We start from the raw sequence: 27,505 nt of genomic DNA, 5'->3' as shown, positions 1-27,505 counted from the left end.
CGCTAGATGGACCCAGGGTCTGACTCGCTCAATACAAGGCAGCTTCCTGTGTTCCTCTGAACAGAAAGCTTTAATAAAAATAGGAGAGGGGGTGGAAGAGGAGGGGAGATAAATACTGCTCACTTATACAATCCTGTGTATGCCTACTCAGAAGTGAGCTGCATTATGTTTAATGAGGCCTACCCCTAGAAAAGTGTGCATAGGATTCCAGCATGAGTTACTTTTGCAGGGAGGTTTGCACCTTAATGTTCTGCATGTTTACTTAGAAATGAGTCCTGAGTTGTGAGCATGGTATTGCAGGCTTAATACAGTGCCTCCCAATTCTGTATAATGAATTGACTACCCTTTCAGCTCAGTCCTATGTATGTTTTGTCATTTGTGTGTTTTTTGTTTCAAATTTTGCATAAACTCTAGCTTCAGTGGTGAGGGAAAGGCACTTAGTACATGCTCAGAGTTTCTCCATAGCTTAGCCCTAGTTTTGAAAACAGACTCATTGGCTGAATCCTGGTGAAGTCTTGGCACAAATTAAGTTATGGAGAGGAAGATACAATGAGAGCTTGGGCAGAGCAAGGAGGAGGTAGAGGAGAGTTGCACAAAAGGCATCTGTTTTTATGAAGAGTTGCTGGAGGATGGTAGGATGAGGAGGGATGGTTTCATAGAGGGGAATAGAATTGGTAGGGGGAGAATGTAAGTGCTCAGTGGTGAAAGAAAAGCATTCTGCATATGCTCAGAGGCACTCTATATTTAAGAACATAAGAGCAGCCGTGCTGCATCAGACCAAGGTCCATCTAGTTCAGCATTCTGTTCACACAGTGACCAACCAGAAGCCCACAGGAAACCCACAAGTAGGACATGAGTGCAATAGCACCTTCCCACCCATGTTCCCCTGCTAATACTGGTGAAATGTAAATAAATTCTAGTAATTCTAAATTTCCATGCATATATATCCTTCAGAAACTTTGCAGATTTCTTGCCTGGGGGACACCTCTAATGACCTGTGCATTTGCATACAAATTTACCCAAAAAGCTATTGGGGAAGTGGTGAAGAGAAAGCAAATAACTCCCTCCCCCCAAATTGGAGAACTCTCCTTCCACATGAACTGCTGCACCCATCCTTCTGAAACTTTGCTGGTTTCTTACTTAGGGACAACTGTAGGCTGTCTATAATTTTCAGAAAAATGGTCCACAAGGAACATAGGGAGATAAGTATGTCCTCTGTTTGAGACCTCAAAATGTCAAGGCCACCCTTCACCCTTGCACAAAACCCCTTGTGGCTATCATTCTGAAATTTGGAGGCATGGTCTCCTCTGATGGGGCAATGAATCCTGAAATGTTTACCCAATTCTTCCAAGTAATAAAAATGTTATTGGCAGTTCCCTTTAAATGAAAATCAAAATATAAACCCTGCACCTATTTTTCTGACATTGGGCAGGTGTACTCCCCTTCTATGGTACTACTATGCCTGAAATTATCATCCAGTTCTGACCAAGAGAAAAAAGTTACAGGTTTTTTTTTATTATTTCCAATGGTAGTCAACAGGAAGCATAAAGACCCATTTTTCCAAACCCTGACTCAGGTTTGGTGCTGAGCTGAAGTGGTCCGACTACAAATTGGCCCAAGCAGAAGTAGGATGTTTTCCAAAATGCTGAACTGGGGTTTGAGTGAAGTGAGGTGGAGGGACAGTGCACACTTCTTATGTATGTAATCTATACACACACAAGCACATATGTGCACACAGATGCGTGCATATGTGTGTGTGTGTGTATGTATATGTGTGTGTGTGTGTGTATATATATATATATATATATATATTTATTAGAGGTGCATTTAGAGGTGGAGATATATATATATATATATATATATATATAGTGTGTGTGTGTGTGTGTGTGTGTGCAAATTGTGTTATGGGCCTGTGCCCCAGATTTTTTAAGAACTTAGCAATGCCTCTGCCTCCCAGGACCAGAGGATTGCTTTGTTCTGTGTTTGCTGGTTCTGTCACATGTAGTGTCTCCACATTGGCACAACATGCTGTGTGAGATTGCACTGACAGTAATTATGCATCAGAAAAATCCTAAATTGAATTGGGCAGATTTGGACAGATCCAGGATTTGTCTGCAGGGAATCTAGGGCCCCTGAATCACCCTGCGGTGAATCTGGCTCTTCTTAAAGGTTTGTGAATGATTTAGAGATTCAGGGGCAAAGGGGTTGGCAGGAAGTGTGCCTGGGGAAATGGAGATGTTTCTCCCCAAGCTTGGGGACTTGTGGCTGAAAAGGAGGGAGGGAAGAGTTTGGGGTGTGGTTCTGTGACTAACAAGTCTAGCTTCTAATTAGAGGGGTTTTGTTTGCCTACCATAAAACCCTCTGAACCTATCCTATTTTTTCAGGTTTCTTCCCTAGCAACACCTCGGTGAAGTATGTTGCTTTCATACAAATTATCTCCCCGCAAAAAACCCACAGGGGGAAGCAAATTCTTTTTGAAACCCCCAGACCATAAAGGCTACATGCAGAAAAACCCCTGCATCTACATGTCTGAAATGTGGCAGGCTTAATCTCCTCAGGAGGGACTACTGTGCCTGTAAACATCATCCCATTCTTTCTGTCAAAAAGCAAACACAAAAATAAAACTTTACAAACATTTGTTGAGTTTTCCAGTGACAGTCAAAGGGGAAGCAGGCGGCCTGGGGTTTCCCCAGGTGAGGTTGTGATCCGGACCTGAGTTGAAATGGGCCTAGGCAGCCCATTTACCTAGAGAGGTAGCAGGCTTTCCCACTCTGGAGGCATTCAGGCTAGGCAGCCATCTGTCAGGGATGCTTTGACTTGGATTCCTGCACTGAGCAGGGGGTTGGACTCGATGGCCTTGTAGGCCCCTTCCAGCCCTACTATTCTATGATTCTATGGGCAGCCTCAGGAGCAGTCCAAACTGAACCAGGCTGCTTTCCAAATGGCCAGATTGGGGTCTTGCGCTTAGTGTACACCCAAAATAAGGATCTTTTAAACATTAAAAGCCAGTGTGGTGTAGTGGCTAGAGTGTTGGACTGGGAGTCGGGAGACTCAGGTTCTAGTCCTTACTTGGCCATGGACGCTCACTGGGTGGCTTTGGGCCAGTTACAGACTCTCAGCCCAACCTACCTCACAGGGTTGTTGTGCGGATAAAATGGAGAGGAGGAGGATTATGTATGCCACCTTGGTTTCCTTGAGGAAAAGGTGGGATATAAATAATGCCTGCTGCATGAGTGCCACCCTGGGAAGCACTTTTCAGGCACCTCCTTTTCATGTACAATCCACGTAAAGGGAGCTCTTTGCGATGATTGCCCAGCCCTAGTGTTTATACACTCCTGACCCCACTCCCAACCACACCTATGTGTGATCTCATGGCTCCTGACCATGCATATGCTTCTTTCCTGCAGACATCTGCTCCAAGACATCCAGGCAGTGGGGCCAGAAGTGTCAGTGTGGGCAGGGCCAAGACTATGGCCCCACTCCCTGGCTATTGTGTGGAGCCCCCTTCATGTGGATAACATGTGAGGGGGGATCATGTGAAGGCTGACACTATTAAATCAGCTCTTAGAACAGGAGTGGGCAACTTGTGGCCCTCCAAATGGTTTGGCCTATAACTCCCATGATGCCTCACCCTTGGCTATGCTGGCTAGGGCTGCTGGGAGTTGTAGGCCAAAACATTTGGAGGGCCACAAGTTGCCTGCCCCTGCCTTCAAAGTTGAGTTTACTCCAAATTTTGGTTTACCTGGTGTAGAATCTGGATATAGAGATGGTGCCTATTCATAGAAGGCTTTGGATAAAGCTGAATCAGTCTGATACCCACCGCAGACAGTGCAGTCAAACTGATGCAAATCTCTTGCAGTGTGAGTCAGCTCCTTCCCACTGCCAGATCCTTCTGTCTGTAACACTTTGCTCCATATTATATACCTTCAGCTCCACCACTTCCCAGTTCTTATCCCTGTAATAGCCTTTTGAGATCACATATATACAAAACTTAAACTTAGAATCATAGGGTAGGGAAGGGGCCTACAAGGCCATCGAGTCCAACCCCCTGCTCAATGCAGGAATCCAGGTCAGAGCATCCCCAACAGATGGCTGTCCACCCTCGTCTTGAATGCCTCCAGTGTGGGAGAGCCCACCACCTCCCTAGGTAATTGGCTCCACTGTCGTACTGGTGTAGTGGTGAGAGTGCTGGACTGGGAGCCGGGAGGTCCAGGTTCTAGTCCCACTCGGCCATGGAAGCTCACTGGGTGACTTTGGGCCAGTCACAGACTCCCAGCCCAACCTACCTCACAGAGTTGTTGTTGTGAGGATAAAATGGAGGAGGAGGATGTAAGCTGCCTTGGGTTCCTTGCAAGAGGAAAAAAGGCGGGATATAAATGCAATAAATAAATTGCTCTAACAGTCAGGAGGTTTTCCTGATGTTCAGCCGGAATCTGGCTTCCTGTAACTTGAGCCCATTATTCCGTGTCCTGCACTTCCTGGTTCACTGTCTTTTCTATCCTTTTTTACTATCCAACTTCAGACACCCTTAAAAAAATCTCGCTTAGACATGAAAAGTAAACATAATGGGCTTTCGGTGTGTAATGCATTATTCAAATGCTCTTGTAACTTCGTAATTGTCTGATTACATGATTGCGGATGTTATCCTGAGTCAGTGGTGTTTAACCTAAGTGTGTGTGTGTGTGTGTGTGTGTGTGTATATATATATATATGGTCTCTTTCCAGACTCGACAATGGAATAGATTATACTATGATCACAACTCCGGCATTGCGATGATTTCTGTGTAGGGACTACTAAACGGTCATTTTAGGGGGCACTGGAGGGGCTACCATGGGAAGAAGGGCGCAGGGAAGTCCACTTCCATCAGCACAGTTCATCCAGCATAAATCTGGATCCAGCCTATGGATAAAAACAGCCCAATCTAAGTCGTTTAAAAAATCTCCATGTGCTGAGAAAAGAATACACAATGTGTTGATTTGAAACAGGCTTCTCCTCAGCTGATTGCAGACCAAGCCAAACCTAGCCCACCAGTCATGTACTGTGGCCGGCCAGGTACCAAGCCCCTGGTCATCCACCATACATGGCTAGTGGCCTGGGTTCAGATTGGTGGGTCACAAGTTGTGCAGGCCTGTTTTAAAAGAAGTTAACAGAACAATGCTGTATAAATGATGGCAATAATACGATAATCTATTACAAAGCCTCCCTTTATCCAAAAATATTTTGTTTAAAAGCTACCTATTTGCTTTAACTTAAAATGACTGATCCACTTTACTCTTGATGGAAGAACACAGAGGTTAATAGTGAGAACCGCCTGTACATATGGCCTTCATTAACACTATATAATTATACCAAAAATTCCTTTAGCTTGACTTGTCAGACAAGATTTTATCTAGATGAATGGTTCTTCCTTGCTTTGAATGCCTGAATGAGTCTCAGAGTCATTTGGCACTTGGCAACTTACATTATGACATGTTATCAGCCAAGTCGTGCGAATAAAAATTAATTATTTCAACAAAAAAGTGCATGATAGAAATATTTGAGAATGTTACAATAACTGTTGGCTCTTAGGGAGAAAATGAGAAAAAATACAAAGCAAAGACAGGTCCAGTGAAGAACATCTTTCTTCAGAAAACTGCAACAAGGTTACCAATCAGTGAACACAGCCATCAACTATCAGTCCCCTGCTGCAATGTTATTTTGAGAAAGTTTAAAGCGGTTCAGGAAACATTCTCATTGTCTCCATAAATTAACAAACTTTTTTCTTCCTTTTTTTTGCTGTTATCGCTATTGTCCTGAGGCAGTTTCTTGACACAGTTTCTATCAAGGGCAGGCAGAAGACAAATTGTATATTGAGATTAAAATACTGGCATGGTACACTCCGTGACATACAGAGAACTATCAGCACAAATTTCAGACTCAGCTTACAAACTGTCTTTCAGATACTCCTCCACCGACCAATGTGGGCCAATTTTTTAAAAAGTGAACATTTTAGATGTGGAACTAAATGCAAGCTTAGCAGAGGGTTCCTGATTGGCTTTGTATTGGACTTCCCAACATTTCTGGCAGAAAGATTACTGTAAAAAGGTGTACCAATTTGTGTGTGTGTGTGTGTGTGTGTGTATTTAGGATTTTTTCAAAGGGTTTTTCTTTAATGTTCCCCTACAATAGGGCTGAATAGCTATAAATGCATTAGTACTTTGGGATTTTGATTATTTGGGACAACAGGTTTATTGCATACCTCTTATAGTCACTTATATTTTTTCTTCAGAATTTGATGGCATCACCTTCCTTTGTAGCCATACAGCTTTTTATGGCGCACTAAGTAATGGGTAGGGTGGTGGGAACACATAACTATTTCTGTAGATGAGTTGGATCATTATACTGTAACTGAGAAGGCTCTAATATCTGGGTTCTACTTCTGGAGCTTTCCTGGGCCAAGCTGACCTCATTGACCCAGAGTGCCAAGAGATTTGGGATGCCAGCTGAGTTCTCTTCTGCTGTCATTTTGCAGAGAGGGTCAGGCTGGAAGAAGTCCAGGGGCCATGGTTTTGTGGGTGCTAGGACCCAGGTTGGGAGAGTGTAGCAGGGGAAGTCATATCGTGCCCTCTAGACTACTTTACATGAGGGGTTGGACCCATACTTACATGCATGCAACTGAACTAGCAGAAGTAGACTTCCCTGCCTGCTCCCCATTACATTCCCCTCCTCCCCCTGACAATGCCACATAGTGGTTCAGGGAACCCTGCTGAAAGGGGTTATCCATGGTGCAGGAGAGAAGATCCACAAATTGGGCAGAGGCACTTTTCATGAGTGGAGCCCTTCCATTCACAGAAGACAGATCCTGGATCCAACCTGAGGAGTTTGTAAGACTTGTTGAGGTAGTCACATTTAACTCTTACTTTTCTATCCTGCCCTTTCTTCATTGGATGCTATTCTTGCTACCCTTGCCCTTCTTGTCTAAACATTTAGATGGTTAAGTTCCTCGGAATAGGGCAACATATGCAGTTCTCTTAAATACAATTGTAGCATATTTTGTTCCATAGGACATTTTCTAGTCAGTGGTGTATTTGTTTATTTCCCACTGCTCTAATATCCCTTTTAGCAGTTAATTCCCCTGGCTCTTCCACCCTTAGGAACAATTACACTCAAACAATGACATAAGATAAGCAGAGATAAACAATGGAGAAAGGCACCAACAGTTCTTGCTTTCCTTCCAAGTTTCGCTACAATCCGTTCCAGCTTTCTCTGCCAATCTGTGAGAGACTTCTAAATTCTCAATAGTTGGAGCCTGGCTTACAAGTTTGGAATAGGGATGGCGCGGCATCCAGTTGGGACTCAAGGCCTGGCAAGAAATCACCAGCTCAGCCCCCCAGATGCTAGTCCATGGACTCCAGCATTTGCCCAACTTGGTGCTTGCTGAGTCAGGCAAGTGCTCAGGGACCCAGCCACTCCCTCCCTCAGCAAGCCACCTGTCACCACCACTGCCACTGCTGCAGTAGCAGGAATATGAGGGGGATAATAGAGCTGCTCTTCTGTCCTCCTCCCACTCCTGCTACAGCGGCGGGGACAGGCCAGTCATCTTATGTAAGTGCAGGAGACTTACATAAAACAGCCAGCCTGTCCCCATCGCCGCTGCCACTGTGGTAGCAGGGATGAGAGGGGGAGAAAGGGGAACCTCTCTTCTCCTCTCCCAGCCCCCCACTACAGCAGCAATGGTGGCAACACTCCCACAGCCACCCACTCCTCGATGCAAGCCACCAACTTGTGTAAAAATGGCAGCTCACATCAAGAAGTGGGAGCTGTGGGGTGCTCCTGGACTGCTCTCTGAGCCCTCCAGAGCTCGAGCAGCCCAGCTCATGGGGTGGGTAGCTGCAGCAACTTGGTGAGCGCAAGTGAGTCCGTCCATCCCATGTCTGGAATTCTGGGATTGAGGGGTACTTAACTGAGGCTGGTGTGGTGGCAGAAAGAGAGCCAATGGCAGTGAAAAGAACTGCTGTGAGAGCTATTTCACCAGGAGGCTAGGGGAAAGACTATATTCTTATAATATCAGTGCTGCCACAAAATGGCCCAGCAGAACAGCAAGGGCCAAAGAACAGAATGCCAGAGTGTCAGAGGCACTCTGGGACCAGGGATGTGTTGCAGAGGCCAGCATGGGCAGTGGACTGCCACAAGTGGGTCACCACCAAGAGGTTGCCACAAAGTGGAGTAGCCAAAGTAGACTGGCCTTTTGGGGTGTCCCTTTGGTAGGGACGGACAGTCTCCCATCAAAATAAAAGGAAGTAACAGCTGCACCAGTTGAATTCCCAATGCAATTCGACACAGGTCTTTATCAAGGGGAAAAACTCTTAGAAACTTTACTGGAGAATTCTGTCTCCCTTACTTCTTTGGACTTCTTTGAAGTCTTCTTTGGAAGAGGTAAGGGAGAAAGCATCCTTCAGAAAAGTGCCAGCCATTGTGTGCAAGATTTAATTTATGGAAAATAGTGAGTTGCCATTTTTATGTATAATGGTGATTTGCACAGAGGGCAGGCGCTGCAGGCACTTATGGATAGAACTTGTAAATCCTGGCGGCTTGCATGGCTCAGGGGCAGGGCTTGGTGATCCATATTTGGGGGGGCTGAGCGGGGGGGGCTAGTCTGTCAGACTCCACCCCCTACATGGGTGATCGCGATATCCCTACCCTTTGGGCCCAGGTGCTGAAAATTGGGAACTCCTGTGAGATGGTAGGGTGAGACAGAGAAGTAAAATGCATGCTGGAGGTTAATACGACTGTGTTTGGGTTGGCTGGAAAATCAGCACTCAGAATCATGTGAAGAGCCTCCATGGATATAGGGGGCTCTCCCCTTCAGAAAGTTGCCCTCCACATGTAGAAGGCAATAGAAAAGATGATGGGGGGAGGACTCGTGTGCTTCCCCTCCTGCCATGCTAATTCTACACTAACTCCGAATGCCTGAATGGGGCTTAGGAAGAACTGGAATCAGGGATTGAACTGATTCTTGGCTAGGTTTGCCACGGGCACCTGACTGGGTCTGGGAGACTGGGAGGCTCCCCTGTGCTCTGCCTTCTGGACCCTGCTAGCTGAGCTATGGGGTGCTGATGTACCCGGCCACCGAGCACCCCAAAACTTGGCAACACCTGGGATCAGCTCGTCCCTCGTTGCAAGCTGTCAGTGCCGCTGTTTCCTTCTCGCCCTTGCTAGCTTGGCTATCACAGCAGCAGTGGGGCAGGAGAACAACAGGAGTGGCTTCCCTCTCCTCATCCTCCTGCCCTGCCAATGCCACCACAGTAGCCAGGACGGGGGTGGGGGGAAGAGAGGCAAGCAGTGCTCCCTTCTCCTTCTCCCCCCAACCTGGCTACCATGGCGACAGCAGCAACAGTGATGGGGCAGGAGGGCTTACCAGGCCCATCCATCCACACACTCCTTTCCTTGCCCATCTTCCTTTACGACCACTATTTTAATGGAAGATAGGGGCTCTTCTTTTTCGTAAGTCTGTTCTTGCAGAAACTGTCCTTTAGGGCCATTGTTGTGCTCAGCAATAGACTTATGAAAAACAAGAGCTTCCATCTTGTGTTAAAATGGTGGGCACAAAGGAGAACAGACGGGGAAAGACACACATGACATGAGCCAGGCTCAGGCATGAGTGGAAGGGTTGCTGAGCCCTCCAGGGACATGCACGGCCCGGCTTGCCTGAGTGAGTGGCAGAGACAGCTAGAGGAGTGCCCACTGAGTGTGGACACAGTGGCGTCTGTCCATCCCTATTCTTGTCTTGAACGCAGGGTAGAATCATGTAAAAATGTATGTGGTGAAGTAAGCGGTAAGGCAAGGCATGTGTACACATGCCAGCTACCCACACTGGAGGGTTAGCGGCGACAGTGAAACCACTGAATTTATTCTGGTTCAGATTCATTGTTTTCATATAGTTGCGGCCCTTAATTAAACTCAGTAACATTTTGCTTGCTTTCTTACTTCGGGGTCTTTCGGCAATACCCATTTCCTGGCTCTACATGACCTGGTGAGGACATGGGTGATAATTCTGATTAGAGCTGTGCCAAAATTTCTCAGAATACATATTTCTTTCTAAGTGAGTTTTTTTTTCTCACCCCTTAGAAAATGAAGATTACTTTGCAGAATTTTCTCTGAATATTCTCCACCACTTTTTTGTGGCGGTCCCCATCACCCCCCAAGGAATGACACTAGATATGGGGCATAATAGATTATGTGAAATGGTTGGCCAGGCTGCCAACACAGTTGCTGCTGTTGCCACTGGCTGCAGCAGCAGCAACAAAAACATAAGGAAAAAGAAGCCGTACTGCTGCCACTGCCAGAGATGATCCCCGCCCCAAGAAACTGTCAGAGAATTTCTACTGTCCCCAGAGTAGGGATTATTATTTATTATTATTATTATTATTATTATTATTAATTACAATTATATCCCACGTTTTTTCCTCTTTAAGGAACCCAAGGCAGCATACATAATCCCCCTCCTCTCCATTTTAGCCTCACAACAACAGCTCTGTGAGGTAGGCTGGGCTGAGAGTCTGTGACTGGCCCAAAGTCACCCAGTGAGCTTCTGTGGCCAAGTGGGGACTAGAACCCGGATCTCCTGGCTCCCAGTCCAACACTCTAGCCACTACACCACACTGGCTCTCAGGGATGGCACAGGCACCTGACTGGGTCTGGGATTCTGTTGGGCTCCCCCCCACCTGTGCCCCCGGACCTTGCCCGCCGGTCCTCCGGCTTCACTCACCCCTGCTCACAGCCTCCTGGACATTCCCCACACTCACCCTGGATGCCATCCACAAGCACCTAGCATTTTCCTGAGCTTGCTGTTAAGACAAAAGGAGGTCTTTAAAAATGTGCATGTTTAAATATGCACAGATTCAGGCTGGGAAAGGCTGATCTATGCAACATTAGAGGCATAAATGGCCCATTTACGCCTCTAATATTGCATAGATCAACCTTTCCTAGCCCGAATCTGTGCATATTTAAGCATGCACATTTTTAAAGACCTCCTTTTTCCATAAAAACAAGCCTGCGGAAATGGCAGGTACTCGTGGACGGGATCCAGGGTGAGTGCAGGTGGCTCAGCAAGCTCATGGGGGCTCGAGCACAAGTTGGGGGGCTTGAGCAGGGGCAGCACTTCAGTGGGCACCTGCAAAAACCACACAGGGGTGGGCCTGGGCCCACCCATTCCTACCCTGGACAAATTTGGTGAAATTTTCCCCACAATTGCTCTGGCCACAAATACTTTGAAGAATTTTAAGATGCCGTTTACACACAGTTCTAACGCTGGCCACTATTCAAAGGGAGGGAGTAAGGGTGGCTGAACCCAACTCTTTGCTCTCATCTTGATAAGACCTAGGATAACTGTCTACATCTGTCCACAGCAGGATGGGGTCAGGAACCCTGTATACAGGATATACTAAACTGGGGCAAGGATCTTATAGAGTACCTATAAATGTCAACCCCAGCGTATGGTACTTTTCTGGAATTAATTATCTTGATTAAGAGCTTCCTACATTTTGTTTGGCTGCTGGAATAGTCCTCATGAAAGTTAAAGAATGATGCTTCAGGACACAAACAAAACTCCCAACACAATGGAGTATCTGCTGTAGGAAAAACAGAGGTGTCTTTTCACATCAAGAGATGAAATGCTTGGAAATAGAATGGGGGGAGCTGAACTATCGCCATGGATACGAGTTCAGTTATTAGCATCCAGAATGAAGGTTCACACTAAAATCCAATTATCAATGATTTAGCAGTGAACATTTAATGCCAGCTCTCTATAAATAGCATCCCAGCTAACGGTGATTTCAAAACATTAAATAGTAGGAGTGAAAAATAATAATAATAGCAACAATAGCTAGATGCACGTTATGTGAACATTAATGCCGAGGCACACTTTGAAACCCGAAATTAACAAGCTTTAAGGGCTCAACACAAAAGAAAAACCAACCCTGGGGGGACGGGAAACAGATTTTAAACACATTATGTCTTTATACCTTGGGATGAACTTCTTGTCCCTTGAGACTTTCTAGGTAGGAAAGCTCAGGTTATACCATCTGCCAATGAGTTTGACCCCCATAAAAGAAATGCTGCTTAGAGCATTTGCATCTGAACATAATGACTGCAAATCATGTGACCCTCTCACACAGTTGATATGCATGCAGCACTGCTGGGCATTTCCTGCAATAGGAAGGATGGTGTGTACTTCCAACAGAGCAATCCAGCTACCTGAGCTATGCAACACCCCAGAACGTCCACCCTTACACTAACACAATGTGATTTATGTTAGTGCTAGAGATGTATGGACTGTGTAAAGTCCTCTCCATCTGTGTTTGGCAGATTGTCAGGAGCCTTTTGTTCTGTCGTACGCACACAGACAGATGCATTTTTTTCCTGTTGTACAGAAAAATATGCAAATAATTACGCAAGAGCTTTTGTAAGAATTTACATAATTTAACTTGGTACCTAACATTTAGCATACTGTCCCCCATTTCATCCAACTTTTCCTCAACAAAAATGTGTGTATTTTCCTATGAATCAATATGTGCAAATTTCGGGAAAGTTTTTTTTAAAAAACTATCCAAAAGTCCACAGACTCCACGCGGCCTGAGGGGGGCCACTCCGCAGTGGATTCTGCAGGTCAGATTCTTAGAAATTCAAGCCCCTTTTAGTCCATATGGAATTTCTCCAGCAACCCTAGTTAGTACTCATGTTGACTTTGATACTGCTCTAGGACAACAGGGGGAGGGGGAAGAACTCCCTTCCTGTGACCACTGCTGCTTCCACTACAGAGACCCTACCCATCTCTACCCCAACTGTGGAACTCCCTCTCCTATCATTTATGGACAGCACCAAGCCTTACAATCTTTCAGTGCCAGCTAAAGACCTATTTGTTTGCCCAGGCTTTTGATTATTTTTTCCCCTATTTTTTCTTTGCTGCATCATGTAAAATAGTTATTTATCTGCTATTGTTCTCCCCTGATTTATTTATTTTTTTGGTCAATGCCATATTATGTTACTATGGTTTATTGTTTGCACCCTACTTTAGCATTTTATAATGAGAAAAGCAGGTTAAGAAATTTCTTAAATAAATAAATAGCGCTAATACTTACTGCATCCATTCACAACTTTCAAACATATACTGTTTTGAAGGAATAAACAGTAACATACAGCCTAAAAGCAGTCATTTTATAGTCAAGAGAAGCAAGAGGAGTTCTGGGTGTCTGCATATTCAGTAAGAGTCACATTTCACCTTATTATGATAAATTCATGCAACTAAAAGTGGATCCCTGAAGCAAAAGCAAACTATGCACACCCACCGGAGGAGACAAAACAATGTTTTAAAGCAAACAATATTTGGTTTTCTTACTCTTGCTTGGGGCAGGGACTTGGGGCAGTTTCCTGTGGGCTTTCCTAGGTTTTTGCTGCAGGGCTGTCCTTCTGTTTGAATAAGGTTTCCTTCATGTTTTGCAAAAAAAAAAAATAGACTGGAGGTTTTTTGTCCAGCAAATATTACCAACATTCCTTTAACATCCCAAAAACTTCCCAGATACCTCTACAAATTCCTTAACCAATTCTGCCTATGGAGGCATCTGCACTTAAATTTTGAACTCTGAAACTTCAAAAAGTGTGGCAGCTGTTGTCTTCAATTAGTGGCATTCCAACTGGGTAGTTATGATGCACTTTGCTATGAAGTGCTCCCCTCCCCTGCTTACAAAAGCTCTTTGCTCCATCGTTCTTTCAAAAGATGTCCCCATCAATTTAGTATATAAATTTGATTTGATTCTGTATTAGAACTTGCAATTTATTTGTTTGACACCATTTGTGATGCTAAGAGAAAACTTGATGAACGTGGTGGGGTTATTTTCCATTATACCGCTGATCCAATAATTTATTAAGCTTGATGTGTCAGGTCTCACGCTGTAGCATTATTATTCATTGTCCTCCAAGTGTTTAATGTGCAGACAGGTTTCTACTCCTATTAAGCTGTTTCGATTTTTTATATAGAATTCAGAGGGAAACTGGAAAGCAGCAGAGAGCCTGGCTCATTGCAATATTCTAATTTATTCTCAAGAAGTAGTTACTTCTTGTAGCTGGGCTGTGATTCTCAAAATGAAATTCCCATGGAAAAAACATAGCCAGTTCTTTTCTAAAACAGTCACTTTGATGCCAATCACATTTATATGCATGTATGGAACCTCCATTAGACAGTTGCTAGGCTCAACCTTTGATATGTTAGTTGTCCCAACATTCTCATGCAGTAATCTCCAGAAGCAATTCAAAATTTCACTTTAGGCAAAACTGGAGAGGTATGAATTGGGATAAGTATGTAAGATGTTTTGCTCACTAAAATGCATTTTGGTTCCCTATTCCCCCTTACCCCCTACATTTTGCCTGGGTAGGAACCTCAAAAATTTAACTTCGGGCTAATTTTAATGGCAGTTGAATGTAGTACATCCAAATTACTTATAGGCCCATGCATGGAATTTTTATTTATTTCAGCAGTCCTGTGTCATTTTGCAAATTGCTTTTCAAAACCGCAGGAAGCTGTATTTGAACAATAAAAAAAAGGTAAAGGTGTCCCCAACCAGTCATGTCCGACTCTAGGGTGTGGTGCTCATCTCCATTTCTAAGCCAAAGAGCCAGCGCTGTTCGAAGACACTTCCGTGGTCATGTGGCCGGCATGACTGAACACCGAGGTGCACGGAACGCTGTTACCTTTCCCGCCAACTGTTATACTTCAGTTGTAAACCACTTTTCTGTATATGCTACACTCAAAATGGTTCTCAGCAAAGCATGAAAAAACAAACCAAAATATACATCAAAGCACTTCCCACCGTCCGCCCACATTTCCCAAAGTGCAGTGGGAGTGACACAATGTGATGTGAATGGCATTGCTACCAAGACGTTCCAGGAAGGGCAGCAGCAAAATGCAGTAGAAAGAGCACTGTGAGAGATGCTGCTCTTTCTAAAAGTTTAAAGAACTAGAAAAAAAAATAGAAAAACCTCGCCCACCTTGTAAGGTTAAGTAAGGTAAGTGGCAACCCTTCCCCACAACACTGCAGAGAAATTTCTTTTTTCCCTATGATCTTTCAGGTGGGGATCATTTCACACCCACCAAACAAATGGCTGACACTATATATATATATATATATATATATGTGTGTGTGTGTGTGTGTGTATGTATATATATGTATATGTATATGTGTATATATATATATATATATATATATATATATATAGTCCCTCATCCCTAGTTAAGTACAGCAAATGCTGTGTTAGATGATATGTGTATATATATATATATATATATATATATATATATACATACACACACACATACACACACACACACATTTGTTGGGTGGGTGTGAAATGATCCCCACCTGAAAGATCGTAGGGAAAAAAGAAATTATATATATACACACACACACACACACACACATATATATATATATATATACACACAAAAAAAATTTTCAGCCTGGTCTTAAAATAAACTACTAAATTTATATCTAAATATGTAAATACTTATTCTGCAAATATTTTGGTTAACTAATAGGTAGTGGGATTCAGACTATACTCCTGATGCAGACAAAGATTTCAGAATGCATGGGTCACAATCCTACATAATACCTACAGTTAGATACACTGGCAATGTGATTCTAAGATATTTACTCTGAAGTAAGCAAGGTGCTTCGAGTTCAATCCAGCTTACTCTCCAGTGAGTTTCTATATCATTAAGCCTTATATGCATTTAATTGATGGGTTAGGAATGGATCTTTCAGTTTCTCTCAGTTTCTCATTACTAGGGATGGCGGAGAATTTCTCCCCGAAACTTCGGGGGGCCGAGCGCCAACATGTTCAGCCCCCCGAACAAGTTTTGGGGAGAAATTCTCCGCACCCCCCCGCCCTCTGCACACCCCCCCCCCCCGGGACGGGACTTACCTTTGCCGAATGTCCCTCCCGGCGGCGGGTCCGGCCGGCAGTTCGGCGGGTGTTCGTCCGGGGCGGGAGCGGCAGCCGGTCTTTTGACCGGCTGCCGCCGCCGCCATTGCAATAAAAGAAAAAAAAAACGCCCCCGTGATAGGCTACGTTAATCGTCACGTAGCCTACCACGGGTGACTTTAAAAAAAAAAAGCGCATACGGATAATGGCGGCCCCCATAGGGAGCCGCCATTCCTGTTCCTTATTTGGTCGCCGTAGTCTACGTAAAGATTTACGTAGACTACAGCGACCAAATAAGGAACGCGAATGGCGGCTCCCTATGGGGGCCGCCATTATCCGTACGTGCTTTTTTTTTTAAAGTCACCCGTGATAGGCTACGTTAATTGTCACGTAGCCTATCATGGCTGACTTTGCAGATCTAGCCATGATAGGCTACGTTAATCGTCACGTAGCCTATCACAGGGGCGTTTAAAAAAAAAACCCAAAAACTTTTGAGTTCGCGGCCAGGCGAGGCGAGGCGCCTCCTCCCCGGCCTGAATTTCAGCCGGGCAAGGCAGGAAGCCTCCCCCCTGGCCTGAATTTCAGCCGGGCGAGGTGGGAAGCCTCCCCTCCCCGGCCTGAACTTCACTGGGGGAGCAGCGAAGCACCTCCCCCCAACCGCGAACAAGCTTCGAGGACAGGTAAGTGACTTTCGTCCACCCCTACATTTTTCCCAATCTTAAATGTGGTTTGTCTGAACTTCCAGAATTTCTTTTGTACATAATTCTCCTAATACATGAATTTTGTACACATTGCTTCCTTATATACATATTTTTGAATATATTTTTATTTATTTTAACTTTATAAATGAAATATACAATACCAAACATACCAACAACCTGATCAATACTAGAATTTCTCAACAATACAATAATCTGATGAAGACACCATAATAACAAAAAGAGAAGGAAAAAGAAAGAGGAAAAAAAGGGGAAAAGGCAAAGGGAGGAGTTAAGGCAGTGAAGAAAAAGGAAGAAGATTCTTTCCCCTCCTCCCTCCCTCTCCCTCTCCCTTAAAGAATTAAATTTAAACTCCAATACCCCCCCAACCTCCGATGCCATTCTATTTTACAAACTATATCTATAACCTTAACAATCTTACAGTTTAATAAACAACCTTACATTTCAATATCATATCATCAATCTTATAACCAAGAAACAGGTCTACAGTTCATTCCCAGTAGCCTAGATTATTACTAATAATATTAAAAAAGGAATATAGTGTTATATAATAATACAACTTAAAATAAACCTTCAATAGTCAGTAATATATTTTATATGTTATACTAGATATATAAGTACACATTGTATATAGCATACCATATGTATTTTGAAAAGAAGTATAAAGAAAAGCAAAAAAAACCCCCAAAGATGAAAGAGAATAAGGAAAGGAAAGGTTCCTCCTGTGCAAGCACTGGATCATTACTGACCCCTAGAGGGACGCTGCTTACGCTGGCGTTTTCATGGCAAACTATAGCGGGGTGGTTTGCCATTGCCTTCCCCAGTCATGACTACCTTTCCCCCAGCAAGCTGGGTACTCATTTTACCGACCTCGGAAGGATGGAGGGCTGAGTTGACCTGAGCCAGCTACCAGAGACTTGGCTTCTGCTGGGATCCAACTCAGGTCATGGGGAGAGTTTCAGTTGCAATACTGCCACCTACCACTCTGCGCCACATGAGGCTCCTGAAAGAGAATAAAAATACATACATACATACATATATACATATATATATATATTCCTTTATCTTCTGACCTAGCCTGCATCATGTAGACTAAACACAAACAGTTAACAAAGCTTGTTTAAAGATTCCAGTTCATGGGGTTGTAACAGGAATCTCACACATTTTTACATTCAACCATGCCTCCACCATTTCATGATTTATAAACTTCTTCATCTGACCTTCAGACACAATACAAAGTGTAGCAGGATATTTTAAGTAATATATTGTAAGTTCATTTGTTTTGCCATATTTTTTGCTTTGATAAATTGCCTTCTTTTATTCACCACCTCTTTGGTGTAATCTGGAAATAACATAACTTTATCTTGTTTCCAGGAAAGACTTCCACCCTCTCTTGCCAAATGCAGGATATAATTCTTTGTGGAGACTTTTGCAAATTGGACTATGATGGTATAGTCAGTCCCCTTGGCATTTGGCACATGAAATGCCTACTCAATATCAAGTAAATAACCAGATGGGATAGGGAGTATCTCATGCAAAAGTTTGTCCACAAAAATAGGCAATTTTACATCATTAGACAGATTTTTAATCCCAATAATACGTACATTGGATCTTCTCGTGAAGGCCTCCAGTTGAGAAATTCTGTCAGACGTATTTTTTTAAAAAAATTGTGTCAAAGTTTCATTCTCTGCTACTCGGTCTTCTAGCTCATTAATTCTTGTCTCCATTTTTTGCCATGACGCATTAATTAAATCAATGGCTCCTTGCAAGATGGTAATGGAATTTTGGATTAAATGCAACCTTCTGGCTTGCTTAGGGATGCCAGAGAATTCCGTGACAGATCTCGGTGAGGCCGAATGCCAGTGCATTCAGCCCCCCAAAATCCATCGCAGAACGAAGCCCCCGCCCCCCACCCCACGAAAGGCATGCAAAACAGAGCACTTACCTGCTCCCATCCACACTGGTTTGCGAATGGTGGCCATCCTGCGGCCGCCATTCGCTTCCTCTTCATAGCCGTGATAGGCTACGTAAATGCTTACGTGGCCTATCACGGCTAACGCAGGGATGCCACTTGCGTCCCTGCAGAGGCCATGATAAGCTACGTAAATACTTATGCAGCCTATCACGGCGGGAGAGGGGAAACCCAGCGTATGCAAATGGCGGCGGCTACCGCCATTTGCGTACGCTGGGTTTCCCCCCCTGCCGTGATAGGCTACGTAAGTATTTACATAGCCTATCATGGCTCAATACAGGGACGCAAATGGTGGTGGCTATGACAGCCACCATTTGCATCCCTGCAGGCTGCCCAGCGGCCGGATGTCCAGCTGTGGGTGGCTGGAGCTGGCCGGCGGCTCTGCGGCTTGGCCGCAGAGCGGAGCCAGCCAGGCAGGATTCCAGGGGGAGGGATGGAGCGCCTCCCCCCCGTTGAGCACTCCGGAGGGAGGGACGGAGTGCCTCCCCCCCACCACAGATGCCCTTGTGCAGAGCCAGGTAAGGGATTCGTACATCCCTAGGCTTGCTCCATAAATTGTGAAGATAAAGTCTTTATCAGAGTAACTAATTCCCCTTTATCTTCTGTTTTTGAAACTTTTGACACAGGAGGTATGGGGGGAGTTGACGGTGAAGCCATCCCTTTCTTCTCCTTGGTGCATTCATGTTTCTCTCAACCAGATTTTACAGGTCCTCAGATGTTCTCAGATGTTGTTAATATTTCTTAAATCATCGCACAGGCGTTATTGATATTTCTTGAAGCATATATTATTATGGAACATGTCAGCCCTGTTTTCTCCTATGAAATAGGAGTCTCATCACAGCTTTTTGCGTTGGTAAAGCTCTCGGGAGATAATCCTGGAATCCAGCCCCTCCACTATCTTGTGGGGGATACTTTTCTCCAAGATGTTGTCCAGATTCTGCCTTGCCCTCCCTTTAATTCTTGGGGGGAGATGAAAAGGTTTTTCAGCCTTTTAAAAAGCTGTTTGAGAAAGCTCCGACGGAGAGCCTGTGGGAAGCTGCCAGAGTGACATCGGTTCCAACCGGAAGTCCTTATATACACATTTTTGTGTACACTTCCCCAATATACTCATTTCCATATGCATTTTAAAGCATTGTTTTCACCCCATATGCATTTCATATGCACCTTCTCCTAATATACACATTTTGTATGTGTTTTTTTGATTGGAGAATAGCACTGCAAAATTCAGAGAAGCATGAATTTCAAAGGGTATCTGAATTTTGGTTCATGTATTTGTTAAAAGTGCAAAATGTATGTTCACAGTCCTACATAATACCTACAGTTAGATACACTGGCAATGTGATTCTAAGATATTTACTCTGAAGTAAGCAAGGTGCTTCGAGTTCAATCCAGCTTACTCTCCAGTAAGTTTCTATATCATTAAGCCTTATATGCATTTAATTGATGGGTTAGGAATGGATCTTTCAGTTTCTCTCAGTTTCTCATTTTTCCCAATCTTAAATGTGGTTTGTCTGTTTTCAGAATTTTTTTTTTTGTGCATAGTTCTCCTAATACATGCATTTTGTACACATTTTTTCCTTATATACACATTTTTGTGTACGCTTCCCCCAATATACTCATTTCCATATGCATTTTAAAGAACTGTTTTCACCCGTATGCATTTCATATGCATCTTTTCCTAATATACACACTTTGTATGTGTTTTCTTAATTGGAGAATAGCATTGCAAAATTCAGAGAAGCATGAATTTCAAAGGGTATCTGAATTTTGGTTCATGTATTCGTTAAAACTGCAAAATGTATGTTCACAGTAAAATGCAAAATGACACATTTCTCCCTCATCCCTAGGTTAAGTGCAGCAAATGCTGCATTAGATGGTGTCTATAACAATTATCATTTATTTATTTATTTATTGCATTTATACCCCGCCTTTCTCCCTCTCGCAAGGAACTCAAGGCGGCTTACATTATCCTCCTCCTCACCGTTGTATCCTCACAACAACAACCCTGTGAGGTAGGTTGGGCTGAGAGTCTGTGACTGGCCCAAAGTCACCCAGTGAGCTTCCATGGCCAAGTGGGGACTAGAACCCGGATCTCCCGGCTCCCAGTCCGTCACTCTCACCACTACACTACACTGGCTCATCAATTTATACTACATTTGCTGCCAAAATAAAAAAATGAAATCAGGTTGGACTGTACCTCCATCATTTCTGAATATCAATTGAAAATTCTAATGGCAACTCTAAACCTTTTAGAGTCAAATATGGTTATAAGTCACATTATATACATATATCTCAAGATACCTTCATTTGAAAAATAATTTCAATTTTTTCATGCCATAATATCTGGATACTTGCTATATTGTAGCCTTTTTGCACCAAACCATCGGTATTCACCAGTTCATGTAACACCTTTACTCGCTCCTACATTCTCTCTCAAAAGCAAATAAAACCATACAGTCATACCTGACCAGAAGACCATTTTTGTTCTTGCAAGTGAAGTGCTCCTGAAAGACAACACAATTGATCTTATGGTGTAACCACAAACAAACACTACATGCATGAAACCATTGAGGGCTTTAAAATTAATTGCCAGTATTGACAACTGGCAATACTGAAGCAACACCAATGCAAACTAAACCATCCAAAATTTGAATAATAGATTTAATAGACAGATTTGGGATGGAACCCCACTGCTTGGATGTGGCAAACAGACTCAAAAACAGAGTTTTGCCTGCAGACTTTGCTCATGTTTATTCGGAACCATAAATGGAGTTTCATGCAGTGTTTTGTTTTTAACTGTCCATTTCTAACCTTTTGTTCTCACACTTCTAAGCACTTATATGGGAGCAAATAGAACAGAGTGAATTTCTCTAAGATACAATATTTTAAGACTGTTTGTTATAAAAACAATGGAAGAAACTATACTGAAGCCAAAGGTAGTCCCAACTGATTGATTAGTTTTTGGCATGGTGTGCATTTTGCAGTGTGCTATTAGAGGAAAAGTATATTGTATGGTGTCATATTATGCTAGAAATAATCGCCAAGAGTGGGAACATATGCATTCATTACAAATGGCTGTGCATATAAAATATCCTATGTGATTTCCTAATGGGCAATTTAGATTCTGAGTGGAGTATCTATTTTCATGGACCTTTTTTGCAGTCAAATGTTAAGGAGCTGCTGTTCTTCTCCAAATGGCTTGCTAAGTCCTTAGGTCACTGTTCTAATTACTTTGAGAGATTTATATAGTTGTAACTGAATCCATGGGAACATTAGTAGTCTTACAATTCATTTCAAAGCAGTGTGGGCTTTTCTGAATGTCTTTTAATGCCCCGAGGATAATGACCAGACTTAGGGAGGAGGGCATACTTGGTTGGGCAATATAAATGATTGAAGGGATACAAGGGTTTCTTTTCAATTGGCATTTACACTGTGTTGCCATCATAATTTCTACTGCTTCTTTCTTTCTTTCTTTTAATGACCCCAAGGGACAGAATGGGTTTTTCCTCTCAGCATAGGATGCTACCTTCCAGGGTGAGACCAACTTTAGATGTGTGCAAGCTAGGGATGTACGAAAGTCACTTACCTGTAATGAAATTTGATTTGAGGTGGGGGGGAGGCGCTCTGTCCCTCCCCCCGAAATTCTGGCTGGGGGGGAGGCGCTCAATCCTGGCCGGCCAGGCTGCAAATGGCAGCCGCCGTGGCCGCCGCCATGGCCGCCGCCATTTGCGTCCCTGCAGTCAGCCGTGATAGGCTACGTAAATGTTTACATAGCCTATCACAGCTGAGTAAAAACAAAAAACAAAAACCCGTGTGTACGCAAATGGCGGCGCCCATGGGCGCTGCCATTTGCGTTCCTTATTTTGGCACGTCTAGTCTACGTAAACATTTACGTAGACTACGGCAAAAATAAGGGGAATGCAAATAGTGTAGACGCTACACTATTTGCGTTCCCCTTATTTTCACCGTAGTCTACATAAATGTTTACATATACTAGACGTGCCAAAATAAGGAACGCAAATGGCTGCCATTTGCGTACGCACGTTTTTTTATTTTTACTCAGCTGTGATAGGCTACGTAAACATTTACGTAGCCTATCATGGTATTTTTTAAAAATCTAGCCGTGATAGGCTACATAAATCTTTACATAGCCTATCACGTTTTTTGTTTGTTTTAGTTTTTTTACTGGAAATGGCGGCGGCAGCAGCCGGTTGGAAGACCGGCCGCCGCAGCCGCCACTGAACCACTGCCACCAGGAGGATTTGCCCAAGGTAAGTCCCGTCCCGGGGGGGTGGGGGGGGCAGACCGTTTCGCCACCGATTTCGCGGGGCCGAATGTGCTGGCATTCGGCCTCCCCAAGATTTGTGGCGAAATTCTCTGACATCCCTAGTGCAAGCATGTTAAGCAGTACAGTAAGCAAAGGAATGGTTATCTAGGGATGGGAGAATCAGCTAGGTTCCAGCTTATCCAGGGTTCTCAGAGTTCTACCTCAAAGCCCAGTCGACCTCGTTCCCATTCCCAAATGCAAGGTTTTTGAATGACAACAAACAGGGAAAATGTACATCTGGGTGCACATTTTTAAAATGTGTACTCCCCCACCCGCATTGACTAAAGCGGGAAAATGTGTATTCCCCCCCCCAAAAAAAATGTGCATTTAAAATGCAAATTTTTCTAACACATTTTGCGAATTGAAAGGGTTTTCTTGATGGTCTTTTTAATTTCACTTAGTACATATTGCACATATATTTTGGGGAGGGAGAACTTTTGGAGTACAAATGTTATACTTATAATAGGGATGCTGCTTTATAACGCAACGGGGCAAGTAGGGAGCAGGTTGGGAGTTGGAAGATATATGACTTATATCCATAGGAGCTTACTAGGTGCCATTTATGTGTTGATAAGGTGAGTCATTGTTACAATACTGTATGCTTCTTGTAAGGAGAGAACATGGGCAGTGGAAAAGTACAGAAAGTTACAGAGAGAGACAAATTGTGGTTGGATAACATAACTCCAGTTTGGGAAAAAGGAGAAGTAGAAAGTAGCCATTGACCACAGGAAAGAGGGCCTGGGACTCCTTTTTGGGGAAAACAACCTGTGTCACAAATGGGGAGGAGGTTTTTAGAGAAGCGGTTGGATCAAACCCCTACATTTGCATTTGGGAGTTTGAATGGGACAAGTTCTGATGTTTAGAAAACAATAAACATGGAACAAAATTCTTGTACATCCTTATGTTCTCACAAAATGAGAATGAGTCAACACCTCCATTTTCATAGCCAAAAAGAAAGCTAGGCACAAATGTTACCACCCATATTTCACTTGAATGAAATTTCAAAGTAAATTTGAGTGTTCCCCCTCAATGAGGAATTTTGAACATGAAGAATTTTGAAGGAAGTCAATAGACCAGATTTTAGGAGGGCTTTGCACATCCCTACATCATTTACACACAGCTCCTCTAGTTCATCTCTATCACATGGTACACATTGCAGGGTGCTTCAACCACTACTGCTAATCCACATTTTGGACAATACAGTTCTGCAAAGCTGGTTTACAATGCTGATTGTAGAAGTGACAAGTGGGTAGTGGTGCATATTTTCCCCAGAATTCTCACCATACTCCCAGTTAGGATAACAGGAATGGAACATGCCACTTGGTAGACATATATATGTTCTCCTCTCCCAACAAATTTTGAGTCAGGTAATATGCTTTGCTTTTGAGTTCTTTCTTAATTCCTGTTTGGTAAGGGGAGGGGGGGGGAAGATGCCTATGGTTTGGATCCAGACTTGGTCATGCCTAGAGTAGACCAATTGAAATCAATGTGATGGATTAGTCATGACTAACTTAAGTCCTGTTGATTTAAATGGGTCTACTCTAGGCATGACTAAGTCAGGACCTAGTGGTATGAGTTTTTTGTTTTGTTTTTTTAAATCAAACTAAGACTATGTTAATAATGACTTGGGAAAAAATCCACTAGAGTTTTTCAAGCTGTGGAAGAAAACTAAAGCTGCAAAAGCCTATGGGCCTCTTCACACGGAGCTTTTATCCTGTTATTGAGATTGATTGGTTACTCACGGAAGTTTGTGGACCTTTTAGATGATGTCTTGAACCTCCAAGGGCATCTCCTACACTTAATGACCTTTATTCCATTTTTTTTAAAGGCTGGAGATAATAAGCTATCAAATTACAGTGCTTGAGTTCCCTCCATGAAAAGAAGAAAACCGGCAATGAGAGGACAGCACCATCATCTGTATCATGAAACACATGGAAGACTCCAGAATGGGGGGGAAGCGGGGGAGGAGGAAGATGTAAAGGGAGTCCGTCGTGATCTTGCAATGGAAGCAGAAAGCCCCGTTTTAAATGCCAGATTTTAGGCTGGTGTGGAGATGCTCTAAGACAAATTTCCTACGGAATTTTTCAAAAGGGCTTCACACATTTCTAAATATGATTCATAAAACAAGAAAACACTTTGCCTTTTGAAACATCGTTTCGCAAAATTCCAAGTTCACAAATAGGTGAATTAACGATAAATACTTTAATGACTGAAATTAGCTCTATGTGAAAAGAAATTGAAATGAAATTTCAAATTCAAATTTAATTTGTCATGGAAAGCATGTGATTATGCACACCTGTTATATTTCAAATTGTTCTCATTCCAAGAGGGTTTTTTAAACTCCTGCTGAAACGTTGTTCTTACTTTTATGCCCTACTGAAGAAGTGCTCTTTTAATTCATTGTGTCTAATTATTTCTTTGTTGCACTGTGGTTACAAAGGACGAAATTTTGAAAACATTTAAGCTTGAATAAAGTGACTGAAAAACACAGAACTACTTTAAACAAATACTTGGAGTATTTCAGTTTTGGTTCTTTTATTGGCATGTTTTGGTTCTTTTATTGGCCTATTTTGTTGACACTTCATCATTTTATTTAAGATCTTTTGTTCTAATCTGGAAAGGACATTCACCATTCATTAAGGGCACAATCCTATATATGTTCAGACAGAAAAAAGCCCTACAATCCCCAGCACTACCCAGGCAAGGAGTTGTAGGACTTTTTTTTCCTTTCTAAAGTTTCATAGCGTTGCTCCCTAAGCCTCACGTAATTTCTCTTTTTTAAAAATAAAAGATTAAAAACGGTGTTTTCGTTTTGGCAGGGCGTTGCATGTATTCGGTGCTCGTTTCTAGAGGACCATCACTGGACTTCCAACATTGGGGGAAAGATATATAGAGTTCTTTCAACAGCATGATATATTAATGTAAACTGTAGGAATTTCAAAAGAAATGTAGCAGCTAAGATGCTATTGTTTGCCTTCTGTATACCAAGCCAAGGTTGAGCCACAACCCCTGCTCTGCTGCACACTTTGTTCTTCCTAGGAGGCTGTGTTGGAACGGAAGCAACATGTATTAAGAGACTGCCCACAGGACTTCACCAACTCTGAACCAAAACTCTTAATGAACTGCTTCCCACACTGATATCCAAGATATTACAGATCCCTGAAAAAGATAAAATGGATTGACATGGCCTTGTAGGAGACTCTGTATTATTTGAGTGAGAATAATAAAAAAAGTCTGTATATCTGACAGTTTATCTGTTATTGGTGCTTTCATATGAGCAAAAATGTTATGTCTTCCAGAAGATTGAAAAAAGTCCTCCATTGCCCACCACAGTGAATGCAAGATCTATTGTCCAACTACATATTATACAATGGGTTTATTGTCAAGGTAGTACTCTCAGCATAATACCTATTCTTGGGAGTCCTTGGCTGAATCTACACATAGCATTATCATAACTATTGCTGCCCATTGGTGTCATGTGTACCAATAGTTATGATAACGGTATGATAACGGTATAACTGCTATGTGTAGCCCCTGATCTAAAAATGATTTCACCTGTATGAATGTGGTGTTAGGGACACAGGTTAGTGTGAGATGGTGAAAGGTGATACATGCTGTATGTACGTATGTTATAGTGGGTATTTGGAATTTGGTCAAAGTTAACATTCATATGTGAATGCTGATAAACCCAGATGAATTCAATAAATGCTCCCAAACAGATATATATTTCCTAACTTCTGGGAACTACACCAATAAATGCTGACAATTGCATTTCGGTGACTGTCATTATTTACAAACATTCACAAAAATGCATCTGGATTGTCAACATTCACACATGGATGCAACATACGTGCTCATAGACACAGACATCCTCATCCAGCAAGAGAAATATACATAGGGAAGCAGGCTTCAGTAAGCCTTAGCCTTCTAAATGCTGATGTACATCTGGATGTCGAACCTCATCCATGTTGCAAGCAGGGCCTCACTTAAAAAGCTGGATACACGGCCAGCTCTACTATGAGGCAGAGTGAGCCAATCGCCTCAAGTAGCAGATACTGGGAGGCAGCAGCAAGGGGATGGAAGAACGAACTTTGTGCCAAGCCACCTGCCCTGTGCCCCCTACACAAAGCTGTCGTTTTCAGGCACAATGGAGGATGATGCTATCCCATCGTCAATGCTGAAGAAGGCTACCAGTCTTTTAACTGCCAGTCCAATCAGGTGTTTGACATAGAATGAGACAGGATGCTGTTTTATCCTTTTCCTCAGGCATCAAAATGTCTTGGGCCAGCCCTGGCTGAATGCATCTTTTGCTATGCATGCAATTCACATCTCCATCAAGGGCAACCAGTTGTTATACACAACTATTTGCCCTTGATTGGAATGGCTGGGACCAAATACTATAGAGAACAAATTCATCACTATCCCCTCCCTCTACCCCACCCCCCCCATATTCAATTTCTTGGGAGCCCTTCCATTATCCAGACAGTAGTGTGGAGGGCAGAAGTGTACATTTTATTCAACCTGATATTCGA

The 27,505-nt window shown here is 43.1% G+C and overlaps 1 long non-coding RNA gene across 2 annotated transcripts in view; it reads left to right on the top strand.

The window, feature by feature from the left end:
* Positions 1–26,218, top strand: part of LOC146350401 (uncharacterized) — a 46,225-nt gene extending 20,007 nt beyond the window's left edge. For both annotated transcript variants that reach the window (XR_014788851.1, XR_014788850.1), the window contains 2 exons: positions 24,802–25,155; positions 25,793–26,218. This is a non-coding gene — a long non-coding RNA (uncharacterized LOC146350401). The remainder of the gene's footprint in view (positions 1–24,801; positions 25,156–25,792) is intronic.
* The last annotated feature ends 1,287 nt before the right edge of the window (positions 26,219–27,505 follow it).

Source organism: Heloderma suspectum, chromosome 3 (genome assembly GCF_057233095.1).
Source record: "Heloderma suspectum isolate Gila_16-S chromosome 3, 16-S_ref, whole genome shotgun sequence".
Taxonomy (NCBI): Eukaryota; Metazoa; Chordata; class Lepidosauria; order Squamata; family Helodermatidae; genus Heloderma; species Heloderma suspectum.
The sequence above is the reverse complement of the archived record's forward strand: the minus strand, read 5'-3'. Positions and strand labels throughout refer to the sequence as shown.